The sequence below is a fragment of the Cibotium barometz genome, chromosome 24 (assembly GCF_041138505.1).
Source record: "Cibotium barometz isolate CiBa-2024 chromosome 24, ASM4113850v1, whole genome shotgun sequence".
Taxonomy (NCBI): Eukaryota; Viridiplantae; Streptophyta; class Polypodiopsida; order Cyatheales; family Cibotiaceae; genus Cibotium; species Cibotium barometz.
Window position 1 is genome coordinate 51,072,082 of NC_141069.1, and position 27,492 is coordinate 51,099,573.

General features: G+C 42.4%; 1 protein-coding gene and 1 pseudogene across 1 annotated transcript in view; both read left to right on the forward strand.

The window, feature by feature from the left end:
- The window catches only part of LOC147625422 (putative linoleate 9S-lipoxygenase 5), a 91,788-nt gene that overhangs the window by 35,564 nt on the left and 28,732 nt on the right, over positions 1–27,492 (forward strand). The window lies entirely within an intron of this gene.
- Positions 12,496–13,234, forward strand: LOC147625423 (protein translation factor SUI1 homolog 1 pseudogene; annotated as a pseudogene).

Below are 27,492 nucleotides of genomic sequence, written 5' to 3' on the forward strand. Positions count from 1 at the left end.
CAAGTGCAAGGCTGATTAAAGTTTTAATGAGTACTAAAATAGGTGAGTAAAGACTAGTCAAAATGAGACTTAAGTGGTAGATAGTGCTATGCAAAGGCAAGTGTGCTTTGTACACCGCCAGTTATGACCGCAGTCTCAATGTCCTACAAGTATGTAAGTTATTCCTAAGTGGCAAACCTACTCCTAAAGCAAAGGTGATTGGAACTCATTTTTTTTTCTTTTTTTTCTTCTTTTTTTTTTCTTTTTGATGTGTGTGTAGAAGGTGATAAAGATTAAGGTTCCATCCCAAGGAGACCCAAGCAATGGCCAAGAGACCTCCGCCAAGAGAATCTAAAGACCGCTAAGTATCTCAAGGGCGACAGACCCTTTTTCTTTCTTTTATGACCTAAGGAGTACCCCATGAAGATGAGGGCATCGGTCTCGAGGGCCCATAGTGTACCCCAGAGTCCTATCAACATCCATCAAGGCGATAGATTCCTCAAAGGTCTTTTTCTAAAGCTTTTCGACATCAGTGTTCACCCCATGGAAACCAAGGCATCGGCCCCAAGGTGCTAAGACAACCCCAGGTCCTACCAAGCATTTCTCATGGCTGTGGACACGTCATGTCTCAATTCACTTTGGATATATATTATTATTATTATTTTTTTATTTTAGGATATATTTTCGTAAATTTTTATTACTCCTAACACCTAGCTCATATCTAAGAGGTAGCCACCACTAGGGATAACTAATATACCTTGAAAGCTTAAGAACTTGGCATATTCCATTGGTATATATCCTACACTGGCTTTAGATAGAAATATCTTTTACTAAGTCTTCTAAGACTCTAGAATTTACTCACCATATTTTAAGAACTAATCAAAAACTTCAAGCAGCCAACATTGTGTGAACATGCAAACTATATATTCGAAAGATAAGAGCACATAAAGAAATAAAGATTAAGATTTGAATACACCTGTTGTAGTGCCCTGTTGATGTTGTTCGTTTGCATTGATGCATTGCTGATTTTGTGCAGATTGCTCCTCCTTGATCTTTGTAGGCGTAGCATGTCTCCCCCCTTCCTAATTTGTTTGCACGATAGGTGGACTATTGGGGCGTGTTTGATGCTCTTGTTTTTTTCAGAGATCTCTGCAAAATTTTTATTAACAAACAAGAAAAGAAAAGAAAAGAATAAAATTTGCCATTGGTGCCAAACACCGAATATAGCCAAGGGGAAAAACCCAGTGGGATAAAAGTGCCCTGGCTTGTCGATCTTATTGTGGAGTCGTTGAACTTACCCTTGCGCTGGTGGTGGATCCGTGTCCTCGTCTTCTGGAAAGATGGTATCAATTTCCTCAGGATGCAGAGACAACCCCTCACAAAAACCGGCCGTTGGAGAAGGTGGTAGAGGAAGGAGTGCTTCCTCACTAAAATATGGCATTGGTTCTATGGGAAGGTTAATCAGACAGTTTCGATTTTGGAACTGCGCAATATAGGTACTCATATTTATCCAATATTGACATGTTGAGGCTTGGGGAAGGAGGGCTTGCAAGATCGGTGGTTGCAAGTCATTTAGGCTTGTATCCCTCCATTGTTGTGCTTGAACCTCCTCAGGTAATCTACGTTGATTTGGTCCTCTCTCTGGTATTCTCACATTAAGAAGATTATGGCGTTGGGGTGTAACTCCCACAATTTGCTTCATTAAGCCCGTGCCATATCGCCTAAAGTAAGAGCGGCATATCCAACAAATATGTGAAGCTTCTTCTAATACGAGCCGTGCACACTCTTGACAATGTGGAAATGGGTGATGCTGTTGATAGAATAACGTGACAAAGTGATGCCCACAGCAATTTTCACCTAAGGGAGCATAGAAGTACCTAGAATGTGTTTGAAACGGAGGAGCACTATAACCCCCGCGATGATCAGGTCGAGTACTATCGGGGTCAATGCATGGTGGACATGTATCTCGCCAAATATCCATAAGGAGTTATCTGGATGTAGAACAATGAAATTTAGAACACTCATATCCATCATGACAATTCCAATCAAAAACAAGATTATCTCAAAGAGAACACATCTTCTAAAGGCATAAGGAACCACATTATTCAAACATTGATTTACCAAAGAGCTTTAATTATAGTGTTAATGCCTTATCTTTGGTTTTTGGTATATCCTTTTTAAGAGGTGGAAACTTTAGCAATTGTCTTGGAATTTGAGCAAGATAAGAGGATTTAGTCATTGAAATGCTAGAATCTATGCTCAAATGAGACTCATTTGGACTTGTCGTAGGTTCACAAGTTGATGGTTGAATTGTGTAACAAGGAGAAATCGGGACAACCGGTGTCTCAATACATGTTTTAGGAAGATCAACACAAGTAGTTTTGTAGGTGCCATCACAGCCACCTTTCCTTTCTTGAAGAGTTTGTGTTGATTTCTTTTGCACCCACTGATATGGACAATCAAGGGTGGCTTTTGGAATCTTTCTGAAACACTCTTTTACCCCTGCCAAAGCATGGCATTTTGGAAGCCAAATTGCTGTTGCATCCTCATAATAGCCTTGTGCTTTAAGAACATGTTTTGGGACCCATCGAGTAACAATCCGAGGCTTAGGCTTGGAAATGATGTGCTTCTTAAGAGGCTTAGCAACTGGACTAGATGGTACAAGTTTGTACGCATCTTTGGGTAGCCACATTGACAATTCCTTCTTGCCTGGCCTTCTTTGAGCAGCAACTAGAGTAGTTGGAACATGCCAGTCGTGGCCCTCACTTGAGTACTCATCAATTATCCACATCATTTGTTTTGGAGCTTCAAGAGCAGATTTTGATTGTGGGTTGGGTAAGGTAGAAACATTACCCCTTTGACACGATAAAGCTCGTGGTGTAGCAGATCCCAAGATGCAATCAGAATCAATTTGCAACTTATATTGTCTATTCTTCCAATCTAATGAGCAATTGGTACCATGATCTACCGAGAACAACCTCGACTACTGCCTTGGACTTACGTGCCACATAAAAGGGCACTGACATCTGGTGATCCTGAATGGTCATCATAATGACACATTTTCCCGCTATAGGGTTATCTTCTCCGGAGAAGCTTCGTAGGTCCACAGGAATTTGCACAAGTGGTGGTTGACCCAAGGCTATCCAGGTGTCAAACGAGAGAACATTATAATCTGCACCAGAGTCAATTAAGGCAGAGACAAAGTAGGTAGTCTCATGAAGATGAAGGCACACTTGAATATTGAATGGTTCGACATATGGCTCATCAGTAGCCATCTGTATGGCTAACATAGAAGCTTTGCGATGCTCCTTGGCTTTTGCAACTCTAGCTTTAGCCTCCTCTTGAGCCTGACGTTTAAGTAGGTCAAGTGCTTCTTTCCGTGTTTGTGCAGCATGCATCTGTTGAAGCATGGCTTCAGTTAATGGTTCATTGTATTTCTTGAGACGACTTCCATTAATGAAGTTAGGCATTTGCTCACCGTCTAGTGTCTCTAAACGCACTGCACCACTTGGAGTAAGCTCATTAATCACAAACGGTCCTAGGCCACGTTTTTTGAGCTTTCTCTTATGTTTCTTAAGTGTGTACAAGAGCACCAGGTCTCCTTTTTTGAATCGGCCAGTTGTTACATTTCTATCATACCATTGCTTTTGTCTCCTCTTCTCGGCATACATCCCCATTACCGCTAATAAGCGGGTCTCATCAAGCTTTTCCAATTCGTCAACGCGTTGTGAAAGCTCATGACCAGTCCAATCCAATTGTTTAGCTACTCGTAGAGTAGGTATAAGAAATTCAATGGGAAGAATTGCATCTAACCCAAAAGCAAGTTCAAATGGGGTTGTGCCCACAGATGTTTTATAGGCTGTCCTATATGCCCAAAGAACTAAGTGCAACTTTTGCTCCCAATCAGTCCTATGTCCCTCAACAATCTTTGTGAGTGCTGTGCAGAGAATCTTGTTAGTACTCTCGGCTTGTCCATTGGTCTGGGGATGATAGGGTGCAGAACGCTTGTGAATTACCATAAATTCTTGAAGCAAAAATTCTATGACTTCATTTACAAAGTGTACACCTTGATCACTAACGATCTCAATAGGTAAGCCATAGCGTGTAAACACGTACTCATACAAGAACTTGGCTGTGGTTCTGGCATCATTTTTGACTGTTGCCTTTGCCTCAACCCATTTGGTCAAATAGTCGGTTGCGACTATAATATATTCTGCATGTGTGTTACGAGCTGAAGGTTTAATGGGACCGACAAAATCAATACCCCATTTTGCAAAAGCACGTGTGCTTAACATAGGTCGCAATGGCATATTGTCCTTTGTGATGGGAGGTTTGGTCCTTTGACAATCGTCACAACGTTTCACATATTCTTCGGCATCCATTTGTAAGGTTGGCCACCAAAGCCCAGACCACCTAATCAACTTAGCTGTGGTATTGCCAGAAAAGTGTCCACCACCAACACCTGCATGTGCATGAGTTAAGATTTTCAGATAGTCAGCTTCACATACACACATGTGTAAGTTGCCATCCTTGCCCCTCTTGTAGAGTTGGCCCTCTATCAGCATATAGTTTGCCGCTTCAATTTTAATAGCCTACTTTCGATGTTTAGGAATTGTTTGATCCAAATGACCATGCTGAAGATAGTCCACAATATACTTACTCCAACTTGGTGTAGTTGAAATTTGGAATAATGTGACATTATGAATTGGCTTCTGAATTTTACATGAAGCACAGTTACGAACAAATGTTTCAGCATCTGCATGCATGGTAGGCCACCATTGCCCATCCTGAGAGATACGTCGCACACAAGTAGTAGCTGATGCATGGATTCCATCGATACCCGCATGTGCCCATTCCAAGATCTCCTCATATTGGTCGGGGTTAGGTATGAGCCTCAACACTCCATCATTACCCTGACGATATAATCTCCCTGAGATTAACTTGAATGGTCGCCATAGGTCCACATTAGGACCCGCTAGTTGTATTTGCCCACTTGTCAAAATTTCTAAAATGGATTCAGACCATCTAGGAGCTGTCTCTACAAGGAAAAGTGTTGAATCTAACATATCATCATCCACACCCACAGGAGCTTCGCCAGAGGTGATTCGAGACAAATGATCTGCCCTTAGATGAGTTGTTCCTTTTCGAACTGCCACTTCAAAATCAAACTCAAGAAGGATGATAAACCACCTTACTATCCTTCCAGTTGCACAAGGCTTATTCACCAAATATAGCAATGCTTGATGGTCCACAAAAAATATGAATTTGTTTGCCAAAAGGTAATGGCGAAACTTTTTCACTGCATATATCATGGACAATCCTTCTCTTTCTGTTGTGGTGTAATTCTTCTCAGCATTGTTCAACTGTCGACTAGCATATGAGATTGGGAAATCCTTATTGTGTTCTCCCGATTGAGCCAAAATACATCCAATTGCAAAGTTGGAAGCATCAATATGGACATGAAAGATTTGGTTCCAATCTGGTGCCCGTAAAATGGGTGCAGTCACTAATGCTTGCTTCAACTTTTCAAAGGATTCCTCACACTCATCAGTCCAATTAAACTTTACAAGAAGAGCATATAATGGTCTGGCTAGGACAGCATACATGTAGATGAATCTACGGTAATAGCCACAATGTCCCATGAATGTTTGTACCCCTTTAGGGTTGATAGGCCGAGGTAAAGAGACAATGACATCAATTTTATCCATATCTGTTGAAATCCCATTGCGAGAAACAATATGGCCCAAAATTTTCCCTTGTCTTACCATGAATTTGCACTTGTCAGGATTCAAGCATATACGATAAAGTTGACACTTTTGAAACACAAGTCTGAGGTGTTCTATATGATCATCACGCTCTTGTGAGTGAACACATAAATCATCCATGAAAATCTCAAGAAATTGCCTAAGGTACTCCTTGAATACATGACTCATTAACCGCTGAAAGGTTGCTGGTGCATTTGTTAGACCAAATGGCATAACACGATAGGCAAAGATGCCATCTTCAGTAGCAAAGGCTGTCTTGTGTTGATCCTTTGGATCAATTGACACTTGATTGTACCCGGAGAATCCATCCAAGAAACTATATGCCTTTTTCCCTGCAACTCGTTCCAGAACATGATCCGTGATTGGAAGTGGGTAATGATCACGCACAGTAGCTGCATTTACCTTCTTGAGGTTTACACATACTCGAAGTTTTCCATTTTTCTTGGGCACCACTACAATAGGGGAGACCCATTCAGTGTGTTCAATCTCATAGATAAATTCTGCCTCTAAGAGCTTGTCTATTTCTTCCTTTATCTTCCGTGCGAAGTTTTCATTGTAAGTATAAGGACGTTGCTTGGAGGGTTTTGCATCCTCTCGCAATGGAATTGTATGCTGACATATGCTTGGATCAACTCCTTTGAGGTCTTTATAACTCCAAGCAAAAACATCGCGATACTCCTTTATTGTTTGTATTAATAACTTCTCCTCATCTAAGGACAAGTCTGTGGCAATCCACACATAGCGAGGCTCTTCTCCTGGCTTAGCAATATCAATCTTTTTTGCATCCTCTGGACCATCGTATGAAACCCCTGGCACGCTTGGTTTTTCTCGCATGGGCTGTTGAAGAACAATCTTTCGATCTTGAAGAGTGTACTGTGTGAAATTTGGAGGAACATTTAGACCTTGTTCTTGTCCACTTGAGTCTTCACTCATTGAAGACCATGCGGTTTTGAGCTCTCCTTTGCTATCTTGCATCGGATTTTTTTGTTCAACCGTTGTCTTTGCACTTCCCACACTCTTTTTTGAATCGGTTTTAGACTTGAGTTTTGGTTTTTGTTTCTTCGTTTTTTTACGATTTTTGCTAACAGTTGTTAGCTTTTCCCCTGCTTGGAATCCATCTGATCGTTTGACTTGGTCTTTGATACTATCTTGTGCTTGGACATAGTATGGATATCCGTTCTTTCCTGAGAAGTGAGGTGGTGGTCGAGAGTTTTCACTCTTAGACTCCTCCTTTTCTTTTTGTAGTCTCTCACGTTGTTCCCGCTCATCTTGTCTACTGATTCTTTTATGGCTCTTACAGCATTTTCGTTTAGGTCGGCTTCAAGGGATCTCTACTTGAACCTCCCTTCCTCTCAAGAGTAGGCGTTGTCGTGCTATGGTGCGTCTATGGTGTGAAACCATGCATGTGAGGCCATTAAATGCAAATCCAGATGCATGAGATTAAGTGCCACTGTGTACATGAGTGTTGTTCGTGTTGTGGTAAAGTCATGGGGGCACCCATTGACTCAGTGTGGGCGTCGTGGATGCGGCAATCAGGCTATGGGTTTTGATGGAAGTGAATGTGCAGAGACAATGTTGAAATTCTGGAAGCAAGCTCGTCCGGAACGTAGCTGGAGATGGTCTCAACTGTTCAGCCACTTGAGTTGTATGCGCGTCCAAATGAGTGGGCACTGAAGGTCGCATTTGAGGTATGTGGGCATGGGTAGAAAAAAGGTATGGAGATATGGACTTGGTGTGAAAAGAATAACATGGTGGTCTTTTTCCTCATAATAAATAAAATAAAAAGGATGATGTGGCCAGCTGGCAGTAAGGGCGTGGAGCTTTGAGAGGGCTGCCAGCGCATCTTCGAGAAGATGAAGAAGCTGGCAAGGAGGATTTTTCCAGGGGGGGTTCTGGGAACAGGGTGCGGCAGCTGCTGCAAAAAAAAAAGAGGTGTAGCCTTGTGTGTGGGGGTCGCTTTGCTGAGGAGGCTCTCAGGCGAAGAGTTCTGGTCATGTGGAAGCTAATGGAAGGCGACGCTCTGGTGACTCTGCTGTTGCCGACGTGTGAGAAGCAGCTGCCTTGTACAAGGTAACTGGTCGTGTGGGCTGACGTGTTAACTGTTGGGGGCTCTCTCGCATAGCTACAAGACAGAGCCAAAGAAAGGCTGCAGGCAGGCACATGCTGAGGGCGCCGTCTTGTGAGAGGGGAGAAGCTGCTGGCGAGGAGCCCTTTTAGCACGCTAGCTGCAGAGGATAGACGCGAGGGAAAAGTGAGGGCCGCCTCGTGGAAGAGCAGACGCGAAGGGTGAAGTGCTGGTGTGTAGCTGACGGAGGGGGACCACCTGGGGTGGAACAGCTAGGAGCTTTGAGGCGCAGCGGCAAGACAGAGCCAAGGGTGGTACAGTGTTGGTGCAGAGGTTGGGCGCTTCTCGGATGAAGAGCAGAAGGCGCTGCTGCCGGTGACGAGGGGGGGTTGATGAGCAGAGGGCGGAGGCGCTAGAGAGAGAGAGAGACTGGTGATCTCAGCGCTGGAAGATTAAGGTTGTAGCCATAGGTGCAGTGGCCGCCTATGGGCTGATGAGCACAGCTGGCAAGGTCAGGCGCAGCTGCAAGGTAAAGCAAAAGGATTCGGGTGCCGGGACGAAGGAATACGTGCATGTGCGCACCCAGCAGCGCAACGGCAGGAAAAGCAACTGTGCAGGGTCTGAAGAAGGAGTACAATTACATTAAGATACTCAAGGACTTTAAGAAGGAGTTCTGCTGCAATGGCACTGTAGTCCAGGATCCTGAACTGGGTCAGGTCATTCAGCTTCAAGGTGATCAACGAAAGAATGTGTCTCAGTTTCTTGTTCAGGGTGGGCTTGTTAAGAAGGACAACATCAAGATCCATGGGATCTGAGACCACACTAGCTTCAATCCGGGACGTTTGATCTGCAGCCACTGTGAGGTTTAGTTGGACTGTTTTCTAAAGATCACGAAAAGATATAGAAGCTTGAGGTGTTACAGGCTTGATATGTTCAGACTTGTTATGATTTTGCAGCGTATGGCACATAAGGCTGGTCAACTTCTTCATACAGTTTTACAAAGGAATGCAAAGTGAATGCATAAGCCTTGAAGGCTCAGTATTGTGAATATGATGTGATGGTTCATAAAGTTGAGGTCCTATGTTTATGACATGTTATGATGATGTCAGCCTTGTCTTTGATATGAACTATGGTGCCAATGCTGGCCGTGAATCTTGGATGTATATACCTATGAGATGTTTTTCTGGGGTTTGATGTATTGAGTTTTATGAATCAAGCTATGTTAATGCCAGTTTTTGGCTTGGATCATGAGGCTCTCGTTTGCTTTGACTACCCATGTATGGCTGAATCTTAAATTTATGATGGTTCTAGCTTTTGCTGGTGATGCCCCTTGAAGTTCAACCACTTACTCTCACAGCTAGAAGTCTCGCACTTTCCCAGCGACACCGCCCACGTCACGACAGCTTTGGTGAACCCGACGTGAAACCGCTGGGGTGAGAGTACGTAGAGATGGCTAGCAAAATGGAGCATTTATATGCAGAGATGAAAGAGCTTGAAGAGCGGTTCAGGAAGATTGAAGAAGAAAAGCGAAATCAGGAAGAAGCGGTGGAAATTGCGGTGCAATTGGTATATAACAGGGTCAATATATTTGATGGTTTTGATCCAGAAAGCTATCTAAGGTGTTACGAGACAGAGATGAAGAATCAAGGGGTTCCAGAAAATATGATGATTGCATCTTTTGCATACCTTATAAGTCCTGATTTAAAAGATGAAGTGCTGGAACTAGCAGAGTATCACTCCAAACGATGGATTGATTTTGCAGATGCACTTATTTATGCGAGTTCCAGGTATAATGTGAGCTGTGATAGTGTTCCAGCAACAATCCGAGCCAATTTAGAAGCAGTTGTCGATGCATGTCTTATGGAGGATAATCAATTGCTATTCAAGGCTGATATAGAGATTGTGGAGGCTGTTTATGCTAAATTGGGACTGCAAAAAGCCATTAGTGAGCATCAAAACCTTCACAGTGACACACATGATGTGTGTATGCCTATGCTTGAGGAGACACTTGATTCAGAGAGCTTCAGGACAGGTGCTCAAGACCCAGTACACGAGGAAGAGGACATTGCTAATAGTTTCCTCTTGGGCTGTGAAACATGTAAGCTGTGTAAACTTGAGGATTCTCATGACGAAAGTGCTCCTTCGAAGGGTATTCCTCAGGTGTCGTATCATATGTGTGAAGAACAGCAAGAACCAATGCTTCTTGCTGAAAGCATGATTGCAGAGTTTGAAGATCTAAGACAAGAAGAAGATGCTATCATTACTGCATTCTTATCTGGTTATGATGCTTATAAGCAGGATGATGTACATGAATATGCATGCGAGGAAAATAAAATATTACAAGATGGGCCACAAGTATGTGTGATTGATTTAGAGGGGGTGAGTGATATGGGTGATTCCAACAGTGATGTTGCTTCTGAAGCTGGTTGCCAAGGTTCTTTGGATTTGGGTTATCCTGGAATGCTAACTGGGTGTTCCAACAATAAACAGGGTGATGCTATGTCATCAGTGTCAGGGTTACCTTGCAACCACATTTGTGAGCAACAATCTCGAGCTTGGAAGCCTGTTTATGATGATGATTTGGAGAGGGAAATTGAATCTGTCTTTTTGGATCATACAGGGTTCAATGATATACAGACTCAAGGGTACTCGGGTGAGGGACCTATAATTCTAAGCCCATCTGCAGACAGGTATCAAGAAATACTGGGAGATAACATGCAGGATATGCAAAGTGTGGTCACAGAGCCTCATGAGGCTGCATATGAGCAACCAAATGGATATAGCTATGGGGGTATGAATGTTCACGATAATCAACATGTGGGATTGCAAGATGATAATGGCTTCAATGCGATTGATCCTGGATTGGATGCTATCTTAGATGATGCATTGGATGATTTCATGGTATATAATAGATCCCCATCAGCTTTGGGCTCTTCTATGCTTGATGCTAGTCAACTGTTGGTTGCAAGTGAGGATATGCAGGTGTTATGTAAGCCAAATGATTGTGATGAGATTGATTCAGAGCTGGAGGCTATTCTCGATGATGCCTTGTTGGACTTTGTATGTGTTGATGGTGTGGATGCTTTGCATACTTTGCAACGGCCTAAAGAAGAGGTATATAATAGCATGGAGGAAGCCAATGAAGACCATGCTTTTCCGTCTTTGGATGAGAAGAATGAATGTTTGTCAGTGGGTGAGCTGGATCCGGGCACAGTAGATTTGGATGGGATGTTACCAAGTGTGTGTTTCATGCTGTTAATGCAGTTGTTATTTGGTGTGGCCATACAATATGTGGTGCAAAGGCTTCAAACATGGCCTGAGGAAAATTTTGAAGCAAATCATTTTGAAGAGCATCCCACTTTGAATGATGAGGATAATTATGCATATGCAGAGAATCTAAGTGAGGATAGGGCTTCATATGAGCAAAGGATATGGCACATATGCCAAAAGCGATTGGTATTTGATCCAGGTGGGAAAGCAGAACCATTCAGATGTGATTGCTAAGATATAAATATCTTGCAGGCTAAGGGGGGGTAGGCTAAGATGTCATGCTATGTTTCAACAAAGGATAACCCCTTGTGAGTGGCACTATGTATATTCTTCTACTGTTTCATGTTTACTAGGGTGATACCAACTGGGTCAGGTTTGACAGGGTTTAAGACGCCTAGTTGGATGCTTGTACATATACCAATGTTGGTGTGCAAATAATGAATGGACACTGAATTCCAGGACCTGTGTGGCACATACCAGAGGATGTGCAGGTTTAGAGGGGGTGGATGTCGTGCTATGGCGCGTCTATGGTGTGAAACCATGCATGTGAGGCCATTAAATGCAAATCCAGATGCATGAGATTAAGTGCCACTGTGTACATGAGTGTTGTTCGTGTTGTGGTAAAGTCATGGGGACACCCATTGACTCAGTGCGGGCGTCGTGGATGCGGCAATCAGGCTATGGGTTTTGATGGAAGTGAATGTGCAGAGACAATGTTGAAATTCTGGAAGCAAGCTCGTCCGGAACGTAGCTGGAGATGGTCTCAACTGTTCGGCCACTTGAGTTGTATGCGCGTCCAAATGAGTGGGCACTGAAGGTCGCATTTGAGGTATGTGGGCATGGGCAGAAAAAAGGTATGGAGATATGGACTTGGTGTGAAAAGAATAATATGGTGGTCTTTTTCCTCATAATAAATAAAATAAAAAGGATGATGTGGCCAGCTGGCAGTAAGGGCGTGGAGCTTTGAGAGGGCTGCCAGCGCATCTTCGAGAAGATGAAGAAGCTGGCGAGGAGGATTTTTCCAGGGGGGTTCTGGGAACAGGGTGCGGCAGCTGCTGCAAAAAAAAAGAGGTGTAGCCTTGTGTGTGGGGGTTGCTTTGCTGAAGAAGCTCTCAGGCGAAGAGTTCTGGTCGTGTGGAAGCTAATGGAAGGCGACGCTCTGGTGACTCTGCTGTTGCCGACGTGTGAGAAGCAGCCGCCTTGTACAAGGTAACTGGTCGTGTGGGCTGACGTGTTAACTGTTGGGGGCTCTCTCGCATAGCTACAAGACAGAGCCAAAGAAAGGCTGTAGGCAGGCACATGCTGAGGGCGCCGTCTTGTGAGAGGGGAAAAGCTGCTGGCGAGGAGCCCTTTTAGCACGCTAGCTGCAGCGGATAGACGCGAGGGAAAAGTGAGGGCCGCCTCGTGGAAGAGCAGATGCGAAGGGTGAAGTGCTGGAGTGTAGCTGACAGAGGGGGACCACCTGGGGTGGAACAGCTAGGAGCTTTGAGGCCCAGCGGCAAGATAGAGCCAAGGGTGGTACAGCGTTGGTGCAGAGGTTGGGCGCTTCTCGGATGAAGAGCAGAAGGCGCTGCTACCAGTGACGAGGGGGGGTTGATGAGCAGAGGGCGGAGGCGCTAGAGAGAGAGAGAGACTGGTGATCTCAGCGCTGGAAGATTAAGGTTGCAGCCATAGGTGCAGTGGCCGCCTATGGGCTGATGAGCACAGCTGGCAAGGTCAGGCGCAGCTGCAAGGTAAAGCAAAAGGATTCGGGTGCCGAGACGAAGGAATACGTGCATGTGCGCACCCAGCAGCGCAACGGCAAGAAAAGCAACTGTGCAGGGTCTGAAGAAGGAGTACAATTACATTAAGATACTCAAGGACTTTAAGAAGGAGTTCTGCTGCAATGGCACTGTAGTCCAGGATCCTGAACTGGGTCAGGTCATTCAGCTTCAAGGTGATCAACGAAAGAATGTGTCTCAGTTTCTTGTTCAGGGTGGGCTTGTTAAGAAGGACAACATCAAGATCCATGGGTTCTGAGACCACACTAGCTTCAATCCGGGACGTTTGATCTGCAGCCACTGTGAGGTTTAGTTGGATTGTTTTCTAAAGATCACGAAAAGATATAGAAGCTTGAGGTGTTACAGGCTTGATATGTTCAGACTTGTTATGATTTTGCAGCGTATGGCACATAAGGCTGGTCAACTTCTTCATACAGTTTTACAAAGGAATGCAAAGTGAATGCATAAGCCTTGAAGGCTCAGTATTGTGAATATGATGTGATGGTTCATAAAGTTGAGGTCCTATGTTTATGACATGTTATGATGATGTCAGCCTTGTCTTTGATATGAACTATGGTGCCAATGCTGGCCGTGAATCTTGGATGTATATACCTATGAGATGTTTTTCTGGGGTTTGATGTATTGAGTTTTATGAATCAAGCTATGTTAATGCCAGTTTTTGGCTTGGATCATGAGGCTCTCGTTTGCTTTGACTACCCATGTATGGCTGAATCTTAAATTTATGATGGTTCTAGCTTTTGCTGGTGATGCCCCTTGAAGTTCAACCACTTACTCTCACAGCTAGAAGTCTCGCACTTTCCCAGTGACACCGCCCACGTCACGACAGCGTGCCTTTCCTAACTCTTCCTCAGGGATTGTCACATCATTATTAAAATCAGAGTCCCAGCCATCTTCCTTATCAGCATCATTAGCAGATTCGAGTGTTAAGTCCTCCACTGAAACTTTCTCGACATGCATAGCTGTTGTGGATGTATCTCTATAGTACAAATCATCTAGAAGGGCACGTGGTTGTACCATTCGTATAGGAATAATATCATATCCATCTAAGTCACAAAATTGAATTGGCTTCGGTAAAGCACATGTCGATAATGTTGCAAGGACATGACTCCATTCTAATGGATCAATTAAATGCTCAGGGAAGGGTTGTGGAATGTATGCCTCGTCTGATACACTTCGATTACCCTTAAGTCTCTCAGTGTTGAAATCCCTACATGAGGCTCCGCACATCCATAGATCTTCTCACCCATCTGACAATGTAACTCTTGAGCCCTCAGATGAAGCAGAATCAAACTCATCTATTGGAGACTTTGTTACATCACGATATGAGTGATTCCTTAGGTTGACCCTTGTGATGACAGAATCATGTCGGAGGTACAAATAATTGTATCCCCAATCTTGAATCATTTGAAATTGTCGCATGAATGGTCTACCCAATATCACTTCATAGTTTGGATGTTTTCCAAAATCTACTACTGCAAAGGTGTGCTCATATTCAATCCCACACGTGGTGACCAATATGTTCTCAAGCAGCCCAAGGGGATGTTCTAAGCTTCCATCTGCTAGCTGCAAGCGCATCCTTGTACTCCTAATAGCTGGTTTGCCCCACTTTTCCCAAATGGACCTTGTCACAATGCCCACTCCTGCACCACTATCAAGTATTGCAGTTGAAGATACTTTTCGCACTTCTAATGGGAGGGTAGCATTTCCCTGATCGTCCTCACAAAATTTTCCTACTTTGTTGATAGGAACTGGCAATACATGCTTTGTCTCAGGGTGTATAGTACACTCATGGTGACCCTTTTGTAGCAATACCTGCTCTGACAAACATGTGGCAATATCACTCCACAACTCAGGTCGAATTTTTATCAAATCAAGCAAAGGTAAGGTACAAGCCACTGGTGCTGACAAAATAGCTTGCACCATACTCATATCTTTCTCCTTTGTCAACCTTTTATGCATGGAGGGTATCCTCAAAGTTTGAGAACAGTTCTCATATTCTCCCAGATATGATGGTAAGGTTTTCATTGTATGCTTACTTCTAGGAGAAACAATTGTTTGAACTTCCTCCTGGATGCTTGGGCGTCCAAAGTTGTTTTCCGTGCCCCTGGTAAAATCCACCTCAGAGAATGGAGGCGAACTAATAGAAGACATGTTCTCATGAACTTTCTCATGAACTGCGGCCCACATCTCATTTGCCATGTCCTCATTAGCATCAATAACTTCATCATTGCATGGGTGGACAAGGCTAGGTGGTGGCAGATTACCCCCTTTCAATTGGGTGTCAATTGGTGCAGACCTTTCGCTATGAGCTTGTGAAATGAGATCACTTTTCATTTCCTGACTTGATGACACTTCTGGTATGGTTTCTAATGTCGGCTTAAGAGAGGTTGGGCCCCGAGGAATAGGTGGTGGTGGTCCCTCAAGTATTGACTGAGCTTCCCTAATGAGTTGCTGATGTACAGCTAGATTGATCTTCTCCTCACGAGGGTTTGGTTATTCTTGAAGCTTCTTGGGTAGCTCAGATAAAGCTGCAATGCGACTTCTATGAGCATCAATGATGGCCTCTAGAGTCTCATTCACCTTATCCACAAAAACAGAACCCCCAGAACTATCCTCAGTCGTACTAGCCTCATTTTGTTTAGCACTAGGCTTAGGTTGAGGTTGATGTTCCTCATGCACTTCTTGGGAAGTAAAAGTTTTATCCCTCATGTTTTGTTTAGAGGCTTCTTGAGAACTAGTGGATGTACTCTTAGTTTGCTTGTTTCGGTTCTTCTTCCTCCTAGTGGTCTTTTTTCTATTGGACTGTAGGGTCTTGTCCACTAGATTTGTCTTTGCATCCCTAGTTCGAGGTGTCTCATCAGTTTGTATTTCGGCATTTCGTGTCTGTGATCTAGTCATGACTCTAAGTGGCACGACATCCTCATTCTCAGATGAAGGTGGCGATGGAACTGCCCCTACAAGGTTGAGTGAGACCTTTGGTTGAGAGGTGCCTTCCTCATGTGGTTTCAGCAGACAGTCTTTTGGGAAGTGTTCTACACAACACCCTAGACAATATCTTTCAATTGGTGGAAACTGTTGTACTGTTGTATTGGACCGAGATGCTTGCCTTGAGCGATGTGGACAATCACGAGCCCAATGGAGTTCTCCGCACTCATAACAGGGGCCCATTGGTTTGGCCTCTACTTTCCTTGGCTGCCATTGACCTGAGGGGCCTGGAGTCCTAGGTTGGTAGCCGCCTAGCAACATTAAAGAATTTTGTTCCCCTGGTTGAACGTCCAGTGCTGGGCTTGGGTATGCGGGACTTTCAAAGATATTTTCTTTGGATGAATATGATACATATTCTTCCTCCACATAGCCTGGGTTTATTAAGTCTCTACACATATTTGAATTGTCGTAGTCGACAACCCTCACAGGAGCAGTCCCTGGAGTAGGAGGTTGAGCACCAAGAACAGGTCGTGCTTGCTCTTGTGCCATCGGTGGCTTACGTTCAAAATTAGTATACTGTTGATACATTTGTGGAGCCACTCCACCCCTTGGCTGCTCACGTTCCTGTCTCATTCTCGCAATGCGAGTACATTCTTGTGTGGTGTGGGTAAAGTTCCAAGCACAGGCTTGGCACCACTTCTTTGTGGGTTGGTTTGTGACTAGAGGAGAAAAGGTATTACAATCCTCTGTTTTATGGTTACCGCCACATGCTCCACAAAGATGAGGACCTGTAGGAAGTACACTCCTCATTCTCTGCTGCTGTTGTTGTGGCTGCATGGGTGGACGATAGGTCTGTCCCAATCTCCGTAGTACTAGGTTAGCTATCTGGTCTGGATTTACTAGTGCGCTAGACCCTGAACTTTGGTCATCACTCCACTGATCTCTAGGTTTCATCTCTGGGCCAGAACCATCTTGGAACTTGAAGTTATCGGTGAAATCCATAGCATCATGGTAACACTCATTGAAATTTGTATGCTTCTTCGCATAGAGATGTGTATGCAGTGTTGAATTTTTGAGTCCTTTTAAGAAGAGAGAAATTAATCGACTTTGGGCGGGCTTCTCATCTTCAGGGCAACGATTAATGTACTGCTTCATTCTATTTACACAGTCTCTAACACTCTCATTCTTGCCTTGTTTGAAAGAGTAGATGTGTGCTACCGTGTCATGTTGAATTCCCATCAAGGAAAAAGCAGCAATGAATCTCTCTTCCAAAACTCGTAAAGAAGATTTGTCTAAAGCCTCTAATGCCTGAAACCAAGCCAGGGCTTTTCCCTCAAGAGTGAGTCCAAATCCTTCAATTTGAGTATGCTTATCAGCCACTTGCTCAGCTCGAACTGCTTGCCTAAATGCTGCTACATGGTCGTATGGATCTCCCGACCCTTCATACTTCTTTACCAGTTTCTGAAGAGTTGATGGCCTTACTTGTCTTGAATACTCATCATAGGGCCTACGGCCTCTCACTCTCAGTGGGAATTGTTCCTCTCTTTGGAAAGATGGTCCACATGTTTCCAAAATTGGTGTGGGTACCCTATTACCAGCCTCACCAAACCCCTCCAAAGATCTTGTCACCCGCATTTCAGGAGGTGCATTAATGGGATGCCGAGTTGGCTCCCCTACCCTCCGATTGTTATAGTGAGAAAGATGTTGGTGTGGTGTGACCTGTGGTCGCATATTTGGTGTAGGACGATATCTTGGTGCTAGAGTTGGGCTACTAGCAGTGGTCCACTTGGATGTTGAAGGTCCCTCTCTAGTGAACTCTCGTAGGGGAGGAGCAACAGTTTCTCCAAGAAAGGCTGTCTCTCCTGGTTTGGCTGTATTTGTTGAGAACACTTCCATGAATAATGGTTGTCCTTTCCACGTGAGTTCCCGAATCTCTTTCCAATCTAAGGTTCGGTATTCATTGGCCCATTTATCAATTATTCTGTTCATGTGTCCTGCAAGCTTCTCAACTACCACCACATGAGCTAGAGGAAGATCCAGCTGTGGCAATCTAGTTGTGGCATAATATCCTTCTAACGAGTCCTTATAGACCTCTTGAAGTGGGTCATCCTGTAAGACCTTTGTCACTGGAATTTGTCGTACAAACTCCCATTGGCTTTCAGCCCCCTGATCCATTTTGCTCTTGCCTTTCCTATCCCTTTCCAAATTTAGATCTACAAGAAGTAAATCATCTATGGATGGCTTTGAGGACTGAGCATTGGATGGTCCAGGCATGTCCGGCTCAATGAGCCAGTCATCTCTAGACTCCCTTACTCTGGAAAGTTCTGATAAGTCTAAGAACTCGGTTTTAGAGAGTTTCCCTAATTTGTCTACCTTTTCTGGATGGTAGGTGACTTCGTAGCGAACACCATCTCCACCCATGTACATGTTACCCTGGTCATTGACTAGAGGTGCTCTATCAAGTTCTGAGAAAATGTCTGCGATCTTAACAAGATACCGTTGTTGTGGATCCCTAAAGATCTCAGCTCCTTGAGCATTTGTGTAGACATATTGGAGTCTCACATTGAGTGTTAACCCCATGGTGTCGGCTTCAAATGGATTAAAGGATCTTGAGGGTGTCCTATTTGGGGCTACGGGATGACTATTTGTCGGCCCTAGATTGTCCATGGACAATGAACTAGTTGTTCTGGAGGAAAGGGTATCGGATTGGGATTCAGAAAGGGTTTTAGCAATATCTGCCAAATTTCCTACCGATTGGGTCCCACTTTCCTGCGTAGGTACTCTAGAAGGTGCCCTAGGCCCTATGGCAGAATCTACAAGACGTCCCGACCGCAAGTGCATAAGGTCAAATTTTTTTGGTTTTTTATGTGTTTTTGTTTTGTTTTGTTTTTTTTTTAAAATAAATTTTATATATATATATATGTATATATATATATATATATTTTTTAACCTACCCAATCACTAAATGCAACTAAAAGGAGTATGTGTGGCGTAACTATCTATCCTATTTTTATTATTATTATTTTTTTTAAATGATTTTTTTTAATGATTTTATGATTTTTACTTTTTTTTAAAACACAAAAATTATGAATCACACTAAAAAAATACTAATTATGCACAAAGTTACAAAAATTAAAAAAAGTAAGAAAATACTAATTATGCAAAAAATTTAAATGAAGAATTACAAAATGTGCACAAAGGTAGACTCCTAAAAACACTTATAAATTTATTTTTTTTATTTTTTTAACTTTTCTTTTGTTTTCTTTTGTTTTTTTTTCTCCTTTTTGTTTTGTTTTGTTTTGTTTTGTTTTTTTTTAAACTAATAAATTTCGTGCCTAATTACAAAAAAATATAAATCTACTAATTATGCACGTAATTACAAAAATAAAAATAAAAAATTGCACGCTACTTTACTTATGCAAAAATTTAAATAATGAACAATGGATTCAAAAAAAATTGTTTTTTTTTCTTTTTTAAGTTTAATTATTTTTCCTCTTTTTTTAAAATTTTTTTTTCTATTCCTTTTTTTTTCTTTCTTTCTTTCTTTTTTTCTAAATTTAATTGTTTTTTCTTTCCCTTTTTTTTATATAAAAAAATATTATTTTTTTTGTTTTTTATTTAAAAATATAAAAAAAACATGAAAAATTAATAAAAATAAAAAAATAAAAAAATAAAAAATACCACCTACCTTATCCACCACCGCTTTGCCGGATTTCTCGCCTGCGCGCACGTGCCTCCTTGCGACGCCTTCTGCCAGCCGTCTGCTCCCACTGCAGACACCTCACACCTCCTTGCTGCTACCCGCCTTCTTCTGCCGTCTTCTAGCTACGCCCACTACAGAGTTCGCTTCGGTTGCTGCGCCTTCGCCTGCGCTTCTCACTGCTGAGCTCCACGCTGCCTACGCTTCTACCGGCGACTAATACTCCATCGCCTTCTGCCGGCGCCTCTTTGTATTAGCCGGCTGCTGCTCACCTCAACTGGCCGCCTTAACGCCTTCGCTCGGCCACCTTAACACCGGCCGCCCACAGCTGCACGTTCTGCAATGCTGTCTGCTCCTTCTCTTTCGCTTCCTCCAACCGCCGTCTGCTGCAGGCTGCGCCCGCCTATGCCAACGCCGTCGTCTCACGCCTCTGCTGTCGGCTACTACAGGCGCTATGCCAACGCCGCAGTCTCACGCCTCTGCTGTCGACTTCGCCTACTCCTCTGCTCCCGCCTATGCCAACGCCGCCATCTCACGCCTCTGCTGTCGGCTGCAGGCACTATGCCAACGCCGCCGTCTCACTCCTTTGCTGTCGTCTATGCCAACGCCGCCGTCTCACGCCTCTGCTGTCGGCTGCTGCAGGCGCTATGCCAACGCCGCCGTCTCACTCCTTTGCTGTCGTCTGCAGGCGCACAATGCAAACGTAAGAAATCATATATATATATATATATATATATATATATAATTTTTTTTTAAAAAAAAACCTCCTTTCATCCGACCGCCCACAACCCTCCTTGGTCTCCTTTCAACCGACCGCCCACAAACCTCCTAAACCTCCTTTCAACCGGCCGCCCACACTGCATGTATATATATATATATATATATATATATATATGCTTCGTTTTATATGTTGAGTGTTGTAGCAATGTAGTAAGCACCAAAATTGAAAGGTGATTTCGACTCTTTGCTGCGATTATGGAGATGTCTCCCCACACGATAACAACACAACAAAACAATAAAAGAAAGGTCGCCTCCAACACTTCCTATCTACCACTCGCCAACCCCGTCAAAAATACAAAAACTTGAAGTACTTAAATCTGATTAGTGGCGGGATTTCTCTTCCGCAATGAGGTTTTAATTATTATTATTTTTTTGCTTCTAATCAAAAACCGAAAACACTCAAGGCGCCCTTGAGATCACACACTCAATGCCCTTGCAAACTCTACTCTAATCTATCCTAATCCACGATTTTACAATCAATGGAGTACTTAGTAAGAAGTAATGGTTAACACCCTTCACTAACTTAGGTGTGCGTTCCCCGACAGCGGCGCCATTGTTTGGGACATCATAGCATAGCGGAGGCTACACTCCAACCCACACACTTGTCAATCCGTGAATGCAACCCGATTAGCGCATAGAGGCTATCCCGAATGGGAGAAGAAGAGTTAACCACACACTAATGACTTCTAGTCCTACTCAATCCTTCTTCATCACTCAAGCAATCAATCTTACATACTCAAAGCAACAAGATTAGGCTACACTTAAGCACACAAATGCAACTTATGCAAGGAATCTAATATGCAAAGAGCTATCACACAAGCCTCAACTACACATTATTTCAAACACAAGCTTCATCACAAGCACTCTACAACTCACAAATCAAAACATCATTAAGAAATCTAGATTAGCAAGAGTGTAGACCAAAAACTCATATCATTGAAAATGTAAAGAATAGAGAGTACAAGATTGAAGCATGAATGGAGATGGAGAGCCTTGGGAGAGCACTTGAGAAGGAGCTATGGAGCAAGCTCTCTCTATGAGCCTCTCAACCAAATGACCAAAGAGTGCTCTCTAGCTCTCAAATGGGCCACCTTTTATACAAAAATTCTAGAACTCCCAAAAGTTCCCATGTGGGATTATTGTCAAGCCCTCTCCCACATTCATCTACAACTTTGAACTCTTTTCAAGAGCCCTAAGTGTCTGTTTTTGTTGCATCCTTGTATTGATCTTCATTCGTCATGCAACAGTATACATATACATACATATATATATATATATACATATACATATATATATATATATATATATATATATATATGTATATACGTATGTATACATACACACACACACACACACATATATATATATATGTATATGTATACATATACATATATATATATATATATATATATATATATATATATATATATATATATATGTATGTATGTATGCATACATATATATATATATATATATATATGTATACATATGTATACATATATATATATATATATATGTATACATATGTATACATATATATATATATATATATATATATATATATATATATATGTATGTATGTATGTATGTATGTATGTATATGTGTGTGTGTACATCAGGGATTTCATTAACGTCTTCACAATTTTCTGATCACGTTAAGAAAACATGTTGTTAACATATTAAAACTTGTGATCACATTGTATATTCACATGACCTGAGCAATGACCAGCCAAAACCTACTAGTCCCGTAACCCCGCCGGTTTTTTTCGTTTTTCCGGCGGGCCCGTCGGGAAAACCAAAGAAACCCGACGGGGTACTGTCATGTTGATAAACATTGCCCGACACGCATCATGCAACTTTTGGGGAGATAATCCTTGTTTTGGGGGCGTGATATCTCTCCTCAAAGTACTTGTAGAGCTTTCGAGTTGCTAGAAGTGTCCTCTTGGGAAGAACGCCCTTATCTTAGGGGCTGTCGTCTTTCCTTGTAGGCACTCTTAAGGCTTTTGAGCCACTCGTCCTTAGTTCTTTGAATTGGGGACAGGGTGTGGTTCGTAGCTAATACTTGCAGATTTAGGGACAAAGTTGGAGTCATTCAGCTTTGCATTTGAGCTACGTAGGTAATCTACCTCATTCTGCTTTATGAATGGTTTGATGGAGCCAAGAGTCCTACTTAGGGGCTTGTATTGGTTCTTGATACTTGATATAGTTTAGAGTAGACAAGGGTCTATTGCCCTATACTAGAGTATTGGGCAAGCATAGATCTTTTATTTTCTTTGTGAATGTTAGAGAAGGTCTATTGTCCTATACTAGAGTATTGGGCAAGCATAGATCTTTGATTGTGTAAAGTATCCTTAATTGGGTACAAAAGGCATCCTTCATTGGGGGTGCAATGTGCATGATAGTTTTGAAGTAGTTTTGTAGTCAGACCTTGCAAGATAATTTCGAAGTAGTTTTGTGTTATGTGATGATCTTTTGTGTTTGTCAAGATAGTTTCAAAGTAGCTTGTCTGCTAATGTATGTTTTGTAATACGTGAGTGACTTTGTTGTTTTTTCATTTGTGTATTCATTGTTATATGCTTGGTTGAATAGGTTATTTGAGATGGAGGACAATGTTGGATCTAGTGATACCTCCAATAGAGTCCAAATTCCAAATAGTAGGAAAAAAAGGCACCTGGGATAGAGTGGGAATATGCAATTAACGTTGGTGATCGATTCATAGATTGGGAGTGTAAGCTATGCCACGCAGTAAAATCAGGTGGGGCGCCTCGACTAAGAGAACACTTTTTAGGCAGAACGAAGAAAAAGTCATGTACCCACCCCTCTGCACCTGCAGTGGCCAAACACATAAGAGAAAAAATTCAAAAGAAAGATTCAAGAAAACATTACACTCCTACCGTTAGTGTATCAAGGCAGCAAGAACATTGTTGTTCTAATCATCAAACTTCGGCTACATTGCATGCTTGTACTCTGAACGTCAATGTGCAACCAGAAAGTAATCTACCCAGTGCATCTTCCTGCAAGCGGAACTTTGACGTAGGAAATATACCCATGCGTCAAACTTCATTGCAAGAAAGCCTACGTCAAGGTCGGCTCGATGATGCACAACTCGCCCTTGCTAAAGCGATTTACTGTTCTGGGAGTGCTATGATGATGGTGGACAGTGAGCATTGGAAGAGAGCATGGAAGAAAATTGGTGAGTTTGGACCAGGGTTTTCACCGCCTACGTACCATGCTATGTGAAATGATCTATTAGAGAAATGTTATGCGCAAGTAAAAGAACGTGTACAAAGAATAATTCTTAGCAATATAGAGCTTTCTGGATGTAGTATAGTAAGTGATGGATAGTCTAATGTACAAAGAAAACCATTAATTAATATAATGGTTATTTCACCTAGAGGTGAGACTTTCATCCATGCCGTGGATTCTACTAGTTCAATCAAAACTAGGGCTTACATTGCTCAAGTCATTGGCTCTGTGATAGAGGAAGTGGGTCCCAAAAATGTAGTCCAAATCGTCATGGACAATGCAAAGAATTGCAAGAATGCATCCAAAATCCTAAAGTGACACTATCCACATGTTTTTCCGGTAGGCTGTAATACTCATAGTTTGAATCTTGTATTAAAAGATTGGTATAAAAGTGATGATACCAAATGGTTTGCCTCAATCATCAACACTGCTCGCAGCTTGTAAGATTCATGCTCAAGAGACCGAGAGTGTTAGATATTTTTCGACCTCGCATGTCAGTTATGTTAAAGCTTCCAGCGGAGACTAGGTTTTGCACTCACTTTTACACTTTTGAGTCTCTTCTTCGAAATAAAGATGCAGTTTGCAAAACATTTACATGCATGACATTTCATGACTGGGAGAGCACTCAACTTGAAAAAGTGAAAGAGAATATCAAAGTCTTGAAGGCAGCATTTACGAGAAGAAGTTGGTGGAACAGTGTGATGGATGCATACCATGTAATGGTGCCTGTTATGTATGCCGTATGAAGTCTTGATCAAAGAGCACCTAATCTCAAGAAAGCATGGATGCAATGGTGGACTATCCAGTAGAGTTTGGAGTGTCCTGAGAAATTAGAGCATTCAGTGGTGGAAAAGCAATGGCGTGTACCATTCTCCAGTAGACAAAGAAAAGTCCTATTGAAGTCTTTCCATGCTAGATGGATTGGAGCGCATTCACCACTACACAGTGCTGCTTACATGTTAGATCTTGAATACTAGAATATGGATTTGATGTCCAACGTTGAGGTGGTTCAAGATTTTTATAAAGTGGTAAACACTTTTTATAATAATGCTGATGATCGTGTAAAGTGCATAAAGGAGATGACCTCATTTCGATTGAAAGAGGGTTTATTTTCCAACTCCCTTGTTCAACAAATGGCTAAAGAGTAACCTGCATGGAAGTGGTGGATGATGAATGGTGGTGAGCATTATGCTTTATTGCGCAACCTTGCGATGACGGTTCTAAGTTAGTGCTCTTCAAACTCAGGCTCAGAAAGAAACTGGAGCATGTACAAATATGTTCACAGTACTATTCGCAATCGACTTCTTGCAGATCGAGAAGATAAACTTGTTTACATGTATTGCAATGAAAAGATCTTATGAGACATTGAAAGCGAAGAGTATGAAGAAGATATGCCCAGATGGATGTACGATTGTGATGATGTAGTAGACGAGAACTTTGATATTGGACGTACATCGTGCACTAGCCTTGAGATAGAAGACAATTTGGACATTGACTTAGATGAGCTTAATTTAGCAGATGAGAGGGTAAACAGTGAAAGAATTTTGGAGCAAGATACTAACATAGAGGAAGGAGTCATTTCATTAATTTCATAAAAAATACTTGTATAAATGATTGTATTTGGAGAAATTATCAATACAAAAGTAGGATTTATGTCTTTCTTAGCTTTCATCTTAAAATAAATTGCGAATTGCACTAGGAGTTGCATCTAAAGGTCTTGGTGGTTTATATTCGCTAGCCATGCCGAACACTGTATAAATACCTTGATTTATTGGGACACTGCACAATGCACATGTGGAAATATTTTGCATTTGCCTCACTAAACATATTAAGTGGTAGTAGTGTCCAGAGGGCAGTATACTGGCCGCTCCACCCATTGAATACTTTGTAACATAAAGGACATTGGGGGGTGGAGGAACTAGTAGCCTCAGCAAAAACTCCCACAAGATCAGGATGTATCAAAAAATGAGAGATGTGGTTCCCTTGGCGCACAGGAGCTATACGTTAAGAGATGGTATGTACATCTTGGCTGATCTTTGTGAGCTGCTCTTGAATCCCTCTATTGGCCAGGGGAGGAGTTGACGCTTGAGATAATCGTACAGCTTCTTTCTCCTTCTTTGCTAGCTGTGCCCCTAAGCTTTCTTTGACCTTGTTTAACTCCAATCTAGTGCCCTCCACCATGACAGCAAGTTCCTCCCTTGTGAATGTCACTGTCTCTTCACGTATGTCGTGGGTGTTGACAGTGGCCTCTCTGGAGGCGAAGTCCACTGGAGTTTCTAGGATAAATTGTGCATATAGCATCTTAGCAAAATAGAGTGGAGCGTCAGCATTATGGAGAGGACGACCGTACACCTCCAAGAAAATGCGCTCGGCATTAATTTTGATATCATTACGAGTGCAGCGCGAAACCTTCCATCTTCCCTTCTTAATCTCGCCATGTGGACATGGCCATATTTCCTTTATCATCTCTATGGTTACGCGTTTATTTATGTCTTTCCATTGGGCATAAGTAGGATTTGTCCATTTCGACAACCTGCATGCTGTTCTCGTAGCTTTGCGGGCTGTCAGTCCATGTGCAAGGGCCTTCATTCGCTCATATGCCTTCTTGGCTAACTCTTGATGCTCGTTTGCTTGCACTTCTGCCATATCTGCAGGAACGTAAATGACTTTAGGATTTTAATGAACTGTAAAGATCAACGTAAGATAAATCGACCATTACCCTCAAAAACTTAAAGTTTAACACCACGAGATGAGATATGTATTGCAAAGACTTAATGAGAAATATCCACTTGACTCAAAGAATACTTCGAACAATGCACGCACATCAAATTTTGAAGAGAAAACATAAACTTAAACACAACAAGAGGAGAGAGATATTGCAAAGACTCAATGAGAAAATATTTCAAACAATGTGCACATATCAAACTTTGAAGAGAGACAAACAAAGAGCCATTCTTGAAACTTAATCTCCTGATACTGTATCATTACAAAATTGGGGTGAATGACACCGATAGCTCTACAAGAGGACGTGCCCTCGTTGGGTCAGTATTCAGTGATCTAAAAAATTCCACTACTTGCAAAACAGATTTTCGCTCGTCGCGATTAGGTAGACACATCCAATTTTTGACTCTATAAATAATAGTATCCATGGAAACTTTGTCATAGGAACTATTGTCCATCCACAACTCTTGTACTTTCTGCCAAAAGTCATATAAAATTTGTAATAAATACCCTAAAGCAAAAACATCAGATGCATGAGTGTATGCATCTGCCAAAAACAGATCATAAATTTTTGGGGCTATCCACGGCCGTTTATTTCGCTCTCTGTTTGCGTAGGAGACCGCCTGTGCCACCTTCTCAGGGTTCTTGTCTGCTTCAAATACAAAATTGAGAGACATCTGTTTTTTGGGCACTCTCAGCAGTAACCCCCAATCGATAATACCTACGCGTGGCTTCAACTCTTTTGTAAAATCCAACACTACATTGAATGGATGTAGGTCGGTATGTACAATTCTTGCCAAATGTGTTGCCGCTAGGCCTTCCACCAGGGCATGCATAATATGTGGCATGGTTATTACTATTTGTTTTATTTTAGAAAGTTCTAGATGACTTAAAGGAATATTATCGGGCGGGGGTTTTCTCCATCCTCGATCCAAACGAAAAATTGCTCTGGTGAACTCACTGAATCTGAAGGGGACCTTCAGAAGAGTATCACCAAGCGAGCCGCCATTATAATATGGGAAAATAGTGATCCAAGGAGATTCTTTTGTGAAGACAATACACCTGACAATTGATGGGTGTAGAACCTACATGCCCTGCTCTGCCTAGAGGCTCTCAAACTTGGCGCTGCCTTTTTCTTTGTAGTGCTTTCCGCAAAAAGTAATGTGCTCTGGCAAAAATGATATACCTCTAACTGTATACTCTTTTACTATGCCAAAAACACCAGAGCCTATTGTTCACCCTTCGAGCAGAGCCTCGTGC